This window comes from Mobula hypostoma, chromosome 18, assembly GCF_963921235.1.
Source record: "Mobula hypostoma chromosome 18, sMobHyp1.1, whole genome shotgun sequence".
NCBI lineage: Eukaryota > Metazoa > Chordata > Chondrichthyes > Myliobatiformes > Myliobatidae > Mobula > Mobula hypostoma.
The window spans coordinates 25,421,892-25,439,587 of record NC_086114.1 but is presented as its reverse complement, the minus strand read 5'-3'; the positions used below and the strand labels follow the sequence as shown (position 1 = coordinate 25,439,587).

The 17,696-nt window shown below is 40.4% G+C and overlaps 1 long non-coding RNA gene across 1 annotated transcript; it reads left to right on the top strand.

Moving 5' to 3' along the window:
• Positions 1-259: 259 nt before the first annotated feature.
• Positions 260-15,697, top strand: LOC134358174 (uncharacterized). The gene is made up of 3 exons (XR_010020818.1): positions 260-387; positions 6,174-6,292; positions 15,094-15,697. It is a non-coding gene; the product is annotated as an uncharacterized LOC134358174 (long non-coding RNA).
• The last annotated feature ends 1,999 nt before the right edge of the window (positions 15,698-17,696 follow it).

Sequence of the window (17,696 nt, the reverse complement as noted above, 5' to 3'; positions counted from 1 at the left end):
TGCTTAAGTGACTGGAACTTCAGGTACAGCAAGAAATATACAGGACGCATTCATAATTGACTTTTCAGACGAACAGACCTGCAGCCTCAGAAGTGAACCGAGATAGGAAACCGGATAAATACTTACAGAAGAATATTTTACAAGATTACAAGATTTAGGTTTACAAGAACCGAGCACAGACCAGGCTGTGACTTGGATTTTAGCACTGATTGTGGTTTGCACTCTCTCTCTCTCTCTGTGCAGATGAAAGGTTAACTAGATTTCGGTCTTTTCAGGAGGACGTGAAAGATTCCAAGACACTTTAGAGGAGAACAAGGAAGATATCCATGACAGAGGCTGAAGAAGCACTTCCGGTCAAAATGACGCCAAGCTGCTGTCACCTTCGAGGTTGTTGCTCAGACTTTATTAATTTTTAAGTTTGCAGAGATAATTGTAGGGACAGAGAGGGAAGTCAGGTTAAGGTTTAGAACTGGGATGTGGAGGAGTTAGAGGTCAGGCCTCTGCTCTCTGCACACCATACTCCAAGTCCAGTGACACAAATGGGTGACAAAGGACATCTGGAGTTATGGCTTCCACTCTATGTTCGAAGGCTGTTAACATGGATGTGTGACAAAGGACATCTGTGAATGTTGGCTGTCCCAGGCCAGTGGTTCTCAGTATTGGATGTCTGTGTGCGCAGGAGGCATGAAGGAGCACAAGGGCCAGTCAGTCAATGAGCCCAGAGTCTGAGCCTGGAGCTTGGGGACCCGTCATCAACTAGTCTTGGGGTCAATATCGAAAATTGAATCCTGAAAGTCAATTGGATTTCCGAAAGTCAAAGCCCGATGATGAAAGCCAAGAGGCTGGAGGTTTGAAAGTGGAAAGTGGTTGGGGCTTGTCTTGCTGTTATTGTTTTGTTGCTTGTTGTGTTCTTTGTTGTTCTGCTGAGCAGTCTGGGCATGCTATGTTGGTGCCAAAATGTGTGGTGATACTTGTGGGTTATCTTCAGCACATCCTTAGGTATGTAAACGATGTATGTATTTCACTGTACGTTTCCATGTATGTGATAAATAAAGGCAAATTTCAATCTGAAATTGAGACTGTGGATGCTGTAATCTGGAGCAAGAAACAAACTGCTAGAGAAAATCAGAAGGGCAGGCAGCATCTGTGGATTTGGATGGATAGTCAATTTTTGGTATCAGGCCCCAGTATCCTGAATATCATATATCCCTCAATGAGTAACACAAAAATATCATGGAATCTTGATGTAGGTCTGCTGATATACCCCATAAATTAATAGGGACCTCACAGAAAAGCATTTGTTATGAAGTGTTTTGGGACAACTTGAAGTTGTGTGAAGTATTATGGAAATGATTACTTCTCATTAGGTGGTTGGGATAGGATAGGACTGGGATAGGATTTAAAAAAAGTGTGGTCAGATCACACCCCAGGAAGGATGGATCAAGGAAATGAATGGCCTGCTCCAGATATAATGATAGACGGCGTTGTTGAGTGGGTATTATTTGAGTATTGTTGTAAATATATTAGTTGATTAAGCATTCTTTGTTGTTTACATAATGTATTGTGGATTATATGTAAATATACATGAATGGCATACATCATCACACCGATCTGTTGAGTGCAGCGAAACATTCAAGTTTCAGAAAAGCACAGTGAGACATTCGAGTTAAAAATGGTCAATTAATAAAACAGCACAGCATGTGCTTCTTTGGGAAGAGACAGAGACAGTGAAGTTTTTAAAAAGTCAGAAAGTGGACAAATTCACAGATTCATGAGCAGTACCAGCTGATAATAATCATAACTTTAAAAAAAAGCAGAAATGGCTGGCTACAATAGCCAATAGACAATAGACAATAGGTGCAGGAGTAGGCCATTCAGCCCTTCGAGCCAGCACCACCATTCACTGTGATCATGGCTGATTATCCACAATCAGTACCCTGTTCCTGCCTTCTTCCCATATCCCTTCACTCCGCTATCTTTAAGAGCTCTGTCTAACTCTTTCTTGAAAGAATCCAGAGAATTGGCCTCCACTGCCTTCTGAGGCAGAGCATTCCACAGAACCACAACCTTCTGTGTGAAAAAGTTTTTCCTCAATTCCGTTCTAAATCGTCTACCCCTTATTCTTAAACTGTGGCCTCTGGTTCTGGACTCCCCCAACATCGGGAACATGTTTCCTGCCTCTAGCATGTCCAATCCCTTAATAATCTTATATGTCTCAATCAGATCCCCTCTCGGCCTTCTAAATTCCAGTGTATACATCGGAAAGATAGATGTGTTTGATTGCACAAAAGATAACTGGATTTTGTAAACTGAGCGAACAGTGTTTTGAAGCAAGTGGAATAACTGATGAGAAACGAGTGTCTGTTTTGCTGAGTGCATTTGGTGGAAGAGCATGCAGTTTTCTTAGAAATTTTAAACCAGCCAAGCTCTACTACTATTGTGAATGTAGTGCAGGAACATTTAGAACAGAAATAATTGCGTTGATTGCAGAACGCTTTAGCTTTCATAAGCAGAATCAAAAGGAAGGTAAGTCCATTTTAGCTTATGTGGTTGAATTGAAGAAGTTGTCTAAACATTGTCAGTTCAGTGATGGGCTTAATGATGCACTGAGAGATTGTTTAATTTGTGTAATCTTACAAGAAAGCATTAAAAATGGCTCCTTACTGAGGCACAACTTATTTAAAAGAGCAGTTGAAATTACTGTACCAATGGGGACACAATGGAGTTGCAGTCAGGAATGAGAGTGAGCATGAACAATTGCAATGTCTAAACATAAACCGGCCTGCCTGAACAAATAGTGTTACCCTAATGGCATGGGCTAAAATACACTAGACCAATGCAGGTTTCAAGGCAAAACTTGCATGAAAATACAACAAAGGAGAAAAAAGAACATGTTGGGCAGATAAAAATAATTGGACTGCGCACGGAAGAGACGAAGATTAAAATTTAAGTTACAGTTTTTAAAAGGGCACTAAACTGCATGCTGTTGATAATGATGAGGGTGACACAGCACTGAGTAACTTTGAGATCTACAGTGTGGAATCGAACAATAGACAAGCAATATGGCTACATTAGAAGTGAATGTCAAATTAATTAAAATGGAAATGGACACTGGCTTGGCTGTTTAAGTCATTCCACCATACAAATTTGAATAGCATTTCAAAGATACTGAACCGAAGCCTGAAGATATCCAATTAAGAACCTATACTGGAGAAAAGAGAATTCTTGTGAGAATAGCATTCATAACAGTGAAATACAACAACCAGCAAGTCACATTGGGCTTACTTATTTACTTACTGCCCATTATGCCCTGGCATTTAGGGCAGCAATGAAGGTCCTCTGTCTCTGGGGGTGATCAGGGCTTCTTTTATCATTCCAGTAGCTTCTTCTCCGATTTAACTACTGTCAGTCATGCAAGTTCTGTGTAGAGACTCAGGAATACTGTTGCACTCAGATGAAGAAGGAGTCTTCATTGTTGTTTTCATAACAATTTTGTTTTTACCAGTCACGGTTTTTACCTGAAGGCGCACACTCAGCGATTCAGGAATAGCTTCTTCCCCTCTGCCATCTGATTCCTAAATGGACATTGAACCCATGAACCCTGACTCACTTTTTTAATGTATATTAGTTGTTCTTTTGCACGATTTTTAATCTATTTAATATATGTATACTGTAATTGAATGATTGATGGATTGATTTTTTATTATTATTATGATTATTTTATTTTTTTCTTCTTCTTCTATATTATGTATTCCACTGAACAGCTGCTGCTAAGTTAACAAATTTCACAACACATGTCAGTGATAATAAACCTGATTCTGATTCTTTTTCTGATGAAAGTGAACGTTCCATAGCCGTAAATCACGATCCCTTACTGCTGCAGAGAAAATTCATGTTTACGTTGGCAGAGATGCTGTGAGTCTATTCTGGGGTGTAAGATGTTTCTACCCTTGTTACTGACTATCAACGAATTGTGTCCTTTTTCAATCCATAGACAATTGTTACAAGTGCAGAGATGGGTTCTGTTTTTTGGAGAACAGAAGTACAGGATTGAATTCAAGAGGACAACTAACCATGGAAATCCTGATGGATTGTCTCATTTACCTTTGGAATAAGAAATACCTGAAAAAATTATGAAAGAGGACACGCTTCTTAATGTATTCTTCTTAACGCAGTTCAAAAGTCTCCTTATTACAGCAGAGATGATTGAAAGGGAAACCAGAAAAGTCCCCACACTGTGTTAGGTCTGCATAACAATGAAAAATGTGCATCAGAAATTCCAGTTCTCCCATTTTTACCAATGCCGTGATGAACTTGCCCTTTATGAAGTTTGCTTTATGTGGGGATTGAAAGTCGTACCATCCGAGCTGAGAGCTACCTGTTGAAGGTACCAGGTGCTGGTATTTAGGTGCGGTCAAAATAAAAACGTTGGCTTGAAGCTTTGAATGGTGGCCTGAGATAGGTCATCAGATCAAACAACTTGTCATGCACTGTTCAGGATGCCAGCACGTCCAGGAGAAAGAGATCCAGAGCTGTCAGAACCACTTCCTGCAGTCCCACAGTCAACTCCTGTAACCACTATGGAGGAAGCCCCAGAACCTAAGAATGTTTCACAGCAACAAGTCTCACTGCCAAGCAGAGTAACCTTTTCACACAAGAGTATGAAATTCTCCAGAGGTTAAACCTTTAGGCCTAAATTGGACAATTTTACATATTTTACATTTACTATGTTATGGATGTTTATATAGTAGTTGCATTATATAGTATGCACTCTATATATATATATATATACACACACACACACAGCAGGTGACAAGCGAAAAATATGTTACGTATTTAAGTTGTGTTGCATTCTACTGAGTTGGAGTTTACAGTTAAGCAGGGAGGAGTGTTGTGTTTTTAATATTTCAGTAATACTTTGGTAATATTGTGAACATATCATTTGATTAAGCATTCTTTGTTGTTTATGTAATGCATTGTGGGTTATATATATAAGTATGTGAATTACATACATCATCACTGCCCCACATCATAAGTGCATCTCACTAAAAGTAAGAATGAAGTGTACATGTTTATCCTAGTCTCCCCATGTTTTTCTTTCAATTAGTTTTATTTATATATCTAGTAAAGCAACTGGTACTAGTGAGGTTTAACTGAACACAAGAGAATGCAGATGCCAGAATCTTGAGCAACAAATAACCTGCTGAAGAAATTCAGCTGGTCAAGCAGCTTTTGCCTAGGGAAAAGGAGTAATAGGAATATTGAAATTTTGGGTCCTGTTGCAGGTTTTCAGCCTGAAATTGCCTCCACAGTTGCTGCTTGACCTGTTGAGTTCTTCCAGCAGGTTGTTTGATGCTTTAGACAGCTCTGTCCACAGTGAAGCCCTGGAGACAAACAAACAAACCCGATTTGTGATGCAAATGGTAGAATCTAACTGTGCTCTGAAAGATTTGTTTACACTCAAGATCAGCATCTATAATTGATACAAAGTGAGACTTGGTGTCTGTAGTAATTGGCTGTCAAAGACTAGACTGCAGCAGTTTCAGAAGGCAGCTTGTCACTATCTTTTCAATAGCAATTGGGGATGGGCAATAAACACTAGCATTGCCTCTGATACACTGATTCAGTAAAAAGAGAGCAGAAGTGCAAAAGTGGAATCAGAGATTAGAAGGAGATTTGTAATTCTGTTTGTTCGAGTCGTAGTCATAGAATCATAAGCTGTACAGCACAGAAATAGAGCCTTTGGGTCATCTAGCCTGTGCTGAGCTGTTATTCTGCCTAGTCCGATCCACCCACACTTGGACCATATCCCTCCCATCCATGTACCTATCCAATCCTCTCTTAACTGTTGCAATCGAACTCCCTCCACCACTTCTGCTGGCAGCTCATTCCACACTCGCACCACCCTCTAAGTGACAAAGTGCCCCCTCAGGTTCCCCTTAAATATTTCACCTTTCACCCTTAAACTGTGACCTCTAGTTCTAGTCTCACCCAACCTCAGTGAGAAAAGCTTATTTATACCCCATATAATTTTGTGTATCTCTATCAAATCTCCACTCCTTCGCCTGTGCTCCAGGAAATAAAGTCCCTACTTATTCAACTTTCCCTATAACTCAGGCCCTTAATTCCCGGCTGCAGCCTTGTAAATTTTCTGTGTATTCTTTCAATTTTAGCTGAGAATATGTCTGGATGAACAAAGGGCTCTGATGTGGAGTTGAGTGAAGGGTACTTGCAATGTTGACTGAGCAACAACGGATGAAAGACAGTCTGAATGGTGACTTTCGGGAGCTGGGTAAGTTAACCAAGAGAGATCAGAAACCACAAACATCAATAGGCGATTTCTTACATTTTATGCCGAGAGGATTTGATGCTGCAAAAATTCAATCCATCTAGAGATCAGAGAGATTTCAATCGAAAGGTTGTACCCTGTATCTTCTAAGGCAAGTTTCAAGGCAATTAATGTATCTTGTACGTATATTAATCACTTGATTCTATAAAACACATAGTAGAGACAGATCTGTGCAGTATCAAATCCTCCTAGACCCATCTATATGAGTAAGATTGGACCATGGAGACCACCAGCTATCGTTTCCATTGTAAGTGATTGCTTCTGTCATTGTCTGTTATCATTTGTGTGCTCCCTGCAAAGTACACAGCCCACGCGATTATGCTCAGCTGTTGTATGCCTGGAGTCTGCCAAGTCAGGATGAAAGATTAATGTTTAATAGAACCCCCTGAGGGCAATTCTGGCATTAGCTATCATCCGTACAGGACAATAGCCTTGGGCAGGCCGCTTAAGAACCTGCTGATCAGATATGATTCTTTCCTTCAAAAGTGTATTTTTCCTTTTATTCGTTCACAGAATGTAACATCCATTCTTAACTGCTCCTGAACAGAATGATTTGCTGGGCCTTTACAGAGGGCAGTCAGAGTCAACCACTTTGCTTTGAGCCTAGAGTTGTACCATTGTTCTTTGAGGACATCGATGAACCAGTAAATGAAAATATACAATATACTTGAACTATGGAATAAAAGCAACAGAAAATTCTGGAAACACTCAGCAGGTCAGCCTGTATCTCAAAGTCAAAGCAAATTTATTATCAAAGTACATATATGTCACTGTATGCTACCCTGAGATTCATTTTCTTGCAAGATTTTACAAGAAAATTAAAGAAATACAATAGAATTTATGAAAAACTATAAATAACAAAGACTGACAAGCAACCAATGTGCGATTAAAAGACAAGTTTTGTAAATAATTATGAAACTAAATACATAATCCTGAGAACATGAGTTGTAGGGCCCTTGAAAGTGAGTCTATAGGTTGTGAAGTGTGTCCAGCATTGAGGTATGTGATGTTATCCACACTGGCTTAGAGCCTGATAGTTGTAATAACTGTTCCTGAACCTGGTGGTGTGGGACCCAAGGCTCCTGTACCACCTACCTGATGAGAAGAGAGCAACACTTTGCTTATGATGGAGTGGGCTGCATTTACTTCTTTTGCAGACTTTTCCCTTCCTGGGCATTAGTATTTCCATACTTGTCCATGATGCAACTAGCCAGGATACTGTCCACTGTGCCTCTATATGAGTTTTACATGACATGCTGAATTTACACAAACTTCTAAAAAAGCTGGGGGGCAGTTGTGCCTTCTTTGTGATGGCACATATGTGCTGATCCCAGGACAGATCCTCTGATATGGTAACACCAAGGAATCTAAAGTTACTGACTATCTCTACTGCTGATCCCCTGTTGAGGACTGGTTCGTGGACCTCTGTCTTTTTCCTGTGTGAAAAGTGAAATAAATTTATCCCTTCAGGTCAAAGTCACTGTTATAAGACAACTAAATACCCCCCTAGTACAATAAAATGAAATCTTGACCTCACAATCTACCTCAATATGGCATCACACCCTACTGTCTACCTGTACTGTAACACTTCATCTGCATCCTGTTATTGTTTTAACTTGTACTACCTCAATGCTCTGTTGTAATGAATTGATCTGTATAAGCAGTATGCATGACAGGTTTTTCACTCTACCTTCGTCCATGTGACAACAATGAACTTATTTTCCAATTTATCCCTGCTCCTTCGCTGCACGTCTGCAAATTCCACATACAAATTTCCCCCGCTATCCGAAGGTAGAGCATTCCTATGAAACGGTTCTTAAGCATGAATATCATAAAGTGAATAAGCAATTACCATTTATTAATATGGGAAAAATTTTTGAGTGTTCCCAGACCCAAAAAATAATCTAACAAATCATACCAAATAACACATAAAACCAAAAATAATTAACAGTAACATATAGTAAAAGCAGGAATGATATGATAAATACGCAGCCTATATAAAGTAGAAATACTTTTCTGCAGCACTGTCTAGCGCAGCGAAAATCTCACGGTAGCGCTCTCGGCAAAAACACGGCGCAAGCACTCTCGGCAAAAACACTCTCTCCAGTAACCTTTAAGCTACGAAGCTGCCAAATCATACCAAATAACATATAAAAATACACAGCCTATATAAAGCAGAAATAATGTATGTACAGTGTAGTTTCACTTACCGGAATCGGGAAGACTCCAATAAATTACAGTTTCGTCACAGTTAAACACTTGCTTATACGAATAACCACCTGACGCAATCAGCAACTGCCTCTGATCTGGGCCGACAATTACGGGCCGGGCGGCACCAGATTAATTAGCTTGTTTATTTCGGCTTTTATCTTAAAGATGTGCTGAGTGCGTCCCGGCTACCGCTGCACCCCTGCGTTCTTCACGGCAATGTATCGGTCAGCAGCCCAGAGGTTGGGGACCACTGCCTAAACTATGAAGCTGCCCTCGCCTCAGAAACCAATCAAACTTTTAAATTCCACTTTCATCACCATCGTCCAGTGCTTTCTGTTTCAGCTTATTAAAAAGACTGACTGATTTCTCCTTAAGTATAAGAAAACTTAATGAAACACCATGCTTTGTACACCCATCAATCCACTCAAGCAATAGACTTTCCATTTTATCCATTATTTGATGCCGACTAAGAGAGACCACTTTGCTATGATCAGAACCAACAGTAACATCGGCAGCTTTAAAAATTCTTTCTCTCTGCATATAAATAGTGCAAATGGTGGATGCAGGCAAGCTCAACGCGTGGACAATGTCCTTACTTCGTTCACCACGATCAAAATGCTTAATTATGTCTAGTTTTACGCTAAGTGTAATACCCTTATGAGCTCTTTTAGGCTTTTCCAAAACCTTAGAACTCAAATTGCTAACAGATGCACAAAATAAATTGAGATAAAGCACGTGTTTAAGCAATGCTGGCTAGAATGCAGTTCTGGGGAGGAGCTTGGCTGTTCGGGCATGCGTTGCCTTTTTCACACGCTGCCTTTTTTCGTAACAGTGAAAACACCTTCTGTTAGCGAAAACAGGTAACTAATGTAGGTCTTTCGTAACAGCGAGGTGTCGTAAAGCGAACGTTCGGGCCACCTGTACATGGAAATTAGATTGGCTGTCTGGCAGAAGGCAAAGAGGGGAAATAAAGGGGGCTTTTTCTGGTTGACTGCTGGTGACTAGTAATATTCCACAAGAGTCATTGTTGGGACTGCTTCTTTTCACGTTATATGTCAATGATTTGAATGCTGGAATTGATGGCTTTGTGGCCAAGCTTGTGGACAATTCAGAGATAGTTGGTTGCACAGGTAATTTTGAGGAAGCAGGAAATCACTAGAAGAACTTAGAATGGGCAAAGTGGCAGGTAGAACATAGTCAAGGTTTCCCCCGCCATCTGAAGGCAGAGCGTTCCTATGAAATGGTTCGTAAGCTGGAATGTCGTAAAGTGAAGAAGCAATTACCATTTATTTATATAGGAAAAATTTGTGAGTGTTCGCAGACCCAAAAAATAACCTACAAAATCATGCCAAATAACACATAAAACCTAAAATAACAGTGATATATAGTAAAAGCAGGAATGATATGATAAATACACAGCCTATATAAAGTAGAAATTCTTTTTTACAATCATTGCCGCACTGTCCACCATAGTGAAAATCTCACGCAAGCGCTCTCGGCAGAAACACTCTCTCCAGTAACCTTTAAGCTATGAAGCTGCCAAATCATGCCAAATAACACATAAAAATACACAGCCTATATAAATTAGAAATAATGTATGTACATTGTAGTATCACTTACTGGAATCGGGAAGACAGCGCCGAGCACACTGATGATGGTGTGTTAGGCTGAGTCGTTGGAGGTTGAGCTGGTGCAGTGGCCTCCACCCTCCAGGCAGTGACCCGATACCGATCTGTGAAGCATGCAGTGGTGCAGCAGTAGCCGGGAAGCACCCAACACATCGTTAAAAAAAAAGCCGAAACAAACAAGCTAATTAATTAGGTGCCACCTGGCACGTAAATGTTGGCTCAGATCAGAGACAAACCAATCGGCAATCGCCTCTGATCTGGGTTGGCATTTACATGCCAGGTGGCACCTAAAAAAAAACCTCACCTCATTTGTTACCTGTTTTCGCTAACAGAAGGTGTTTTCACTGTTACGAAAAAAGGCAGCGCATGCCCCGAGCTGCCAAGCTCCTTCCTTGGAGCTGCACTCTAGCCGGCGTTGCTTAAACATGTGTCAGTGGGCATCTGTGCTTTATCTCAATTTATCTTGAGCAACCATTAGCAAGATGATTTCTAAGGTATTGGAGAAGCCTAAAAGAGCTCGTAAGGGTGTTACACTTAACGTAAAACTAGACATAATTAAGCGTTTCGATCGTGGTGAATGAAGTAAGGACAAAGTGAGTTTGGCTGAGTCGTTGGAGGTTGAGGTGGTGCAGTGGCCCACAGTAAGGTTTCGTAAAGCGAACGTTCGAAAAGTGGGGGACACCTGTATCCGAATTAGTTACGAAAGTTACTATTGTGGCTGTTTCCACCTCCTTCTGGCTTGTGTATTCTGGGTCATGGAGGCTTGCTGCATAAAATTTGGCATTCTGTTTTTGACAATCATCTTAATTCTGCATTCTCTGTCACCGTTTCTGACCTTCTTATCTGGCAGAAGGAACAATTTCTCCCTTTCTGCTTTACGTCAATCCAAGAGGATTGTAAACCCCATAATCAAATCTCCCTTAACCTCAGCCCCAGCTCCTCCATGGAACTCAGACCACTCTGGTGAATCTCCGCACCTTTTGCCTTCCTGCAACCATTAGGTTTTTGAACCAAGTTGCAGAACCCTAACTCTACCTCTGCAGTGTAGTACTATGGATCACCTCTGGCATGTTCACAGCTTGTCTCTGATTGTGTCTTTTTCCTTGCACTAAGATCTTGTTTGTGCACAGCTTTTTTTCTCTCTGTTTGTTCAGCTCTTGTGTGATTTATGTATAAATTATGCTTTGAGTGTTGTTTGTACCAATATACCTGTGATGCTGCTGCAAACCAATTTTTCATTGTGCCACACACACAAAGTACTGGAGGAACTCAGCAGGTCAGGCAGCATCTGTGGAGGGAAATATACAGTTGTCTGTTTGGGACTTTTCAGTTCTGATGAAGGGTTTCAGCCTGAAACATTGATTGTTTACTTTGCTCATTTAGCATTTTGTATGTGTTGCGGAAGATTTCCAGCATCTGTAGAATCTACGTCTGTCTCAGTTTTTCATTGTACTTGTTCCTCGCTCTGTTTCTGCACAGGACAATAAACTTGATTTAACTTTGCATAACTGCCAATATGCTTTGACATCCTTTAAAAAAACAAAGTTAAACTTGTAATGAAATAGAAATATATGAAAAGGACTCATAACTGATCCCATGAGAGTAACTGGTCACCCTCCTACATATCGGACTAGAAGGGCCAAGATGGCGTGTTTCCATGCTGTAATTGTTATATGGTTATATGGTTATACCACTGAAGGTGACAGTATCTAAAACATATAGACTGAAGATTCTGGAATAGCTCATGTCATGTGGGTACAGACTACTGCTTTATGCTTTCAACCAGAACCTCTCTTTTTTGACTGGTACCCCGAATATTGCTTAATTGGATATGCTAACCATGATGTGAATAAACCAAGGGAGATTTTATTTTTAAATCTGCGTTAATGGTGTGGCAAATCTTTAATAAATCCGAATTGCCTTAAAGGAGAATTGAGTGATAGTTTGTTTAGATTGTGAACACAAAATACAAGTTATCAGAGCTCTTTAGTCAATAGTTCAGCGAAACATTCTATTGATTACTTAGTACATTGGCAGATTGTTAGTTCCTGCAACAAGTTTTGGACTGTATTGACAATGGGAAAAAAATCACAACCAAGTTTACCCATTTCCTCTGAGCACAGTAAAACTCAACTGATCATTAGTATGAGGAAAGAACAATCTGCCCATCAAGCCCTATGCCTAAATCTGACCTTTTCAACATCTTGACAGAATTACCTAACTATTAGCAACACTAGAGTTAATATAATGAATTTAGCAAAAGGTTTTCATGCCATAAATAAAAATTACATAACAATTTAGATGGGCAATTTAAAATATTTTCTTCATTTAATTCAGCTGCTCAGCTTACAGAATGTTTTATCTAAATTTTATAGCATTGTGGCAGATCAGTTTGACTAATTTGTCACTGCTTTTGTACAGCACCTCTTCCCACCCTTATATATCCATCTCCTTCGGACTATTGTTTGTTAACTACAGTTCTGCCTTTAATGTGTTATGATAATAATCTTTCCCTTAACAAAACAGAAGAGCTGCCCATTGACTTCTGAAAGGAGGGCAGTGCACATCCTCCTGTCTACATTAATGGTACTGAGCTTGAGAGGTTTTAGAGCTTTAGGTTCCCAAGTGTGATCATTACCAATAATCTCTCCTGGCTCAACCACATTGATATCATGGCCCAACAAGCTCACCAATGCCTCAACTTCCTCAGGAGGCTAAAAAAAAATTGGTATGTCCTAAGTGACTATACCAATGGATAACAGATTGGTGTGCCATCTGCTCAGTACCTGACTGCAAGAACCTGTAGAGTTGTGGACACAGTTTGGCATATCACAGGCATCTGCCTCCTTTCTATGGACTCTGCCTAAAAAAGCAACATAATCAAAGACTCTACCCACCCCAGACATTCTTTCTTCTCCGCTTTCCATCAAGCAGAAGATGCAAAAGCCTGAAAGTACATACCACCAGGTTCAAGGACAACTCCTATCCCATTGTTATCGGATTCTTGAAGGGACATCTTATATGATAAGATGGACTCATACCCTCATAATTTACCTTGTTATGATCTTGCACTTTATAATTTACCTGCACTGCACTTTTTCCAATAGTTCTTACACTTTATTCTGCATTATTATTGTTTTGCCTTGTTTTAGCTCAATGCATTGTATAACGATTTGATCTGTATAAACATTATGCAGACAAACTTTTCATTGTATCTTGGTACATGTGATAGTAATAAACAAAATTCCAAACCATTGGTTCCTTCTCCCCAACCACTGCCTGTCTCACATGCTTACCACTCTCTGGGTAAAAAGATAACTCCTGATTTCATCCATACCTCTCATCAGTTTGCTCTTCAATTGTTTGCTCTTCTCAAAGCCGAAAAGAATCATTTTAAAATAAAATCTTCCTCAGTTGCTTGATCTAAGCATGCAGTATCATAGTACCTATACTTGCAGTCTGTTTCAAAAGCAAGCAGTCTCTGTGGAGGGAGATTGAGCTAATGTTATATCAGAGCTGGACAATTTTGACACAAACTGGAATGGCTGGTTATCTGAAATTTCTGAATGTAGTACTGAATTCCGGATATTGCCATGTTCTTAGATGGAAATGCAGATGCTGCTCTTGGAATTTGCATTGGATACACTGACATGGGTGTCAATGACAGAGAGGTGAGGTGGAACAGTATAGTGTGTTAATGACAGAGACAATGACTGGAAACAAGATGGAAAATTCAAATGAGGGATGTATATCAATAATCAGTTTTAGTAATGATAATGAAGGATAAATGTTGGTCCAAGGAAACATAGAATGAAGTGCATGGGCTCTTTTACATTCATCAGAAGGAACAAACAAATCCTCCTTAATCTCTCATATGAAAAGCAGCATATTCTGATAATGGAGCATTTTTGCTCAAAGTTTGGAAGTGAGAATTGAACCAACTACTTCTGATTCAAAGAGGAATATGTGTTACTGAATCCTATCATCCACCTGATCCTATCCCATCAGGCATGCTTGGAATTGTCCATACTGGTCTCTGTAAGGTGGCAGTCAATATAATCCACACTGTTTCAAAGTCTAAAGCCATGTAATCATGATCCAGGTAGTTTTCTCAAGCCAGAGCATGGCACAAGCATTGGAAACAAATATGTTGCAATGGCCATGTGCACTTCCACCATAGAAACTAATAACATCAAGTCAATTTTATTGCCGTGTGCAACAGTATGGTGAAGTACAGGTGCAGTGAAAAACTTGCTTGTTGCATCAGGCAGGGTTACTACCAAGAGTAACCCTAATAGAAAAAAACGTTAATTAGCCAATTGAAGAATATGATCCTGCTCTCAGTTCATCTCTTGCCTGGGAAGATCATAGATTGGAAAGACAACCAATGTTGCGAGAATATGGAAATATTCCAGTCACTGATGCTTACTATTTGCTCTGGTGTGACTCAATCTTTATAAACCGGAGTGCTTTAATTCCAAAGTTTTATCCTTTTAGCATTTGCTGTAAAGATCACACCTAGCTTATTTCATCATTTGCTTACAGCACGGTAACAGGTCCTTCTGGCCCAATCAGACCGTGCCAGCCAATTATGCCCAAGTGACCTATTAACCGACTAACCTGTACGTTTTTGCAATGTGGGATGAACTGGAGTATCCAGAGGAAACCCATGTAGTCACAGAGAGAATGTACAAACTCCTTACTGACAATGAAGGGAACTGAACCCAGGTCACCAGTCACTTATGCTATAATGGTGTTATGCTATTTGCTACATTACTGTGCACCCCAGCCCCAGAAAATTGTTCCTACATCAGCATCATGAGGTAGTTCTGAATGTAAGAAGTTCTGTGTGTTTACTTATTCTGAATTTGATCACATTATCACAGCTTTTTTTAATACTTACAGAATTTACTTACAGAGGAGGAGAAGATGGCGGTGCGACGCAGCTTACGCGGCCACTCCGGTGAATGATATCTGTAATCTGTCAAGTAGGGTGCGGTGCACAATCCTGATTTGGTGGAGACAGATGTGAGAGAACGGAGGAACATCTGGAGAAACTTCTGAAATGCCTTTTTCGCTGCCGCTGTTACTGTGTGATCCAGAGTCTTTGGAGGGGAATGTCCCGAATCCTTGGCTTTGCTTGTTGCTCGGTGGCCGGGATGGGGTCGAAGCGCTTGACAGAGATGGTGCTCAGTGCTCGGTGTTGAAGGTCTGGCCAGAGTCTCAAAGTTTTCAGATGGACTCAGAGTCGGCTGGTGTTGGGTGCTTCCAATGCATCAACAGTTGTCGGTGCCTGGTGGTTTATGGCAGAGAGAGTTTCTCCCTTCTGCTGCCTGCTATCGGGGACTATCGGGAGTTGATTGGAACTTTGAGACTTTTTTTTAACTGTTCCCATGGTTTGCTCTTTATCAAATTATGGTATTGCTTTGCACTGCTGTAACTATATGTTATAATTATGTGGTCTTGTCAGTGTTAGTCTTTGGTTTGTCTTGTTTTTTTTGTGATATCACTCTGGAGGAACATTGTATCATTTCTTATTGCATGCATGCATTTCTAAATGACAATAAACGAGGACAGAGTGTCCTCATAATCTAATCTAACCTAATCTAATTTGGCTCTGGCATCCATCTTTTATGTAATTGGAATGGTGACAGTCCTGGGGACTTTTGAATTTAGACCACAACTTCAACAGGTGATAGGAGACCAAAATTTGCTTGTGAACATCATTTCTAATCTAAATTTGAGATACAACCTCTAAAGCTTTCAGGGTACCAGGAGATAATACTAGTCCAAGATTGAATCCCAGACAAGCCTTCAATTGTAGAAGGGCTTACATGGGCTTATAAAGACTACAAAACAAAGTCAGACAGCATCACCGAGAGCAACACATCCTTTCCCAATGATATTAATGCATTCTATACACATTTCGAAAAGAAGGCCATTGGAATGTCACCACCCACCCCAACATCCTCCAGTGCACCTGAATCCATGGTCAGTGTAGTGGACGTAAAATCAGTCTTCCATTGAGTGAACCCGCAGAGACCAGCAGGCCTGGATAATATCTCCAGGCATGTCTTAGAACCTGTGTAGATCAGCTGGTAGGGATATTTGCAGATATTTTTAACCTCTCCTTGCTTCAGTCTGAAGCCACCTGCTTTAAGAAGACCATTATCATCCCAGTACATAAGAAAAACAGGATAAAGTGCCTTAATAATTACGACAGGGTGGCTCTGACATCCACCATTGTGAAGTGCCTCAAGAGGCTGCTTATGGCACGCATTAACCTCAGCCTCCGTATCAACCTCGGCACACTGCAATTCACCTGCAGGTTTCCATGGACGCCATTTCCTCGGCCCTACACTCAGCTCTGGAGCATTTGGAAGGTAAAGATACCTACATTAGACTATTGTATATCAATCGCAGCTCTGCCTTCAATGCTATCACTTCTCAACCTGGGACTCTACGCCTCCTTTTGCAAGTGGATCCTTGACTTCCTATCCAACAGACCACAATAGTAAGGATAGGCAGTAACATCTCCACCATGATTATTCTCAAAACTAGTGTCCCACAAGGCTGCATACTCAGCCCACCACTCTACTCCCTGTGAGTGGCCAGATTCTGCTCTGTCCATCTACAAGTTTGCAGATGATAACACCATAGTGTGCTATTCCTCAAATAATGATGAGCTTGGGCAAAAGAGCCAGTTATTGACTTCAGGAAGGGAAGGCAGTGCACGCGTTCCTGTTACCTCAGTGGTGCTGAGGTCAAGAGGTCTGAGAGCTTCAAGTTCCTAGGAGAGAACATTATCAATAGTCTGTCTTGGTCCAACCATGTAGATACCACAGAGAAAAAGCTCATCTGTATCTCTATTTCTTTAGGAGGCTAAGGAATTTTTCCATGTCCTCTTTGACCCTCACCAAATTTGATTGATGTGCCATAAAAAAGCATGTTATCTGATGTACCATAGCTTGGTATAGCGACTGCTCTACCACGCAAAACCATGCGATGGACACAGCTCAGCACATCACAGAATCAGCCTCTTTTCCTTTGACTTTTTCTACATTTCCTACTGCATCAGTAAAACAGTCATCAAAATCAAAAACCCGCTCCCATCCCAGAAGTTCTCTCTTCTCTCCTCTCCTATTGGACAGACGCAAAAGCCCATAACTACATACCACAAAACTCTAGGACAGCTTTTATCCTGCAGTCATAAGATTCTTAAACGGTTCCCTACTCTGATAAGGTGGGCTCTTGATGTCAAAATCTGCCTCATCATAACCTTACACATCATTGCCTACCTGCACTGCACTCTGTGTAACTGTAACACTTTATTTTGCATTCTGTTATTGTTTTAACTTACACTACTTCAATACACTGTGTAATGAATTGAGCTGTATGCAAGATGTTCTTCACTGCATCTCAGTATATGTGACAATAATAAACCAATATACAATTCTTAATTTATTTTTTCTGTGACATCATACAATATTACACACGAAATTGCTATT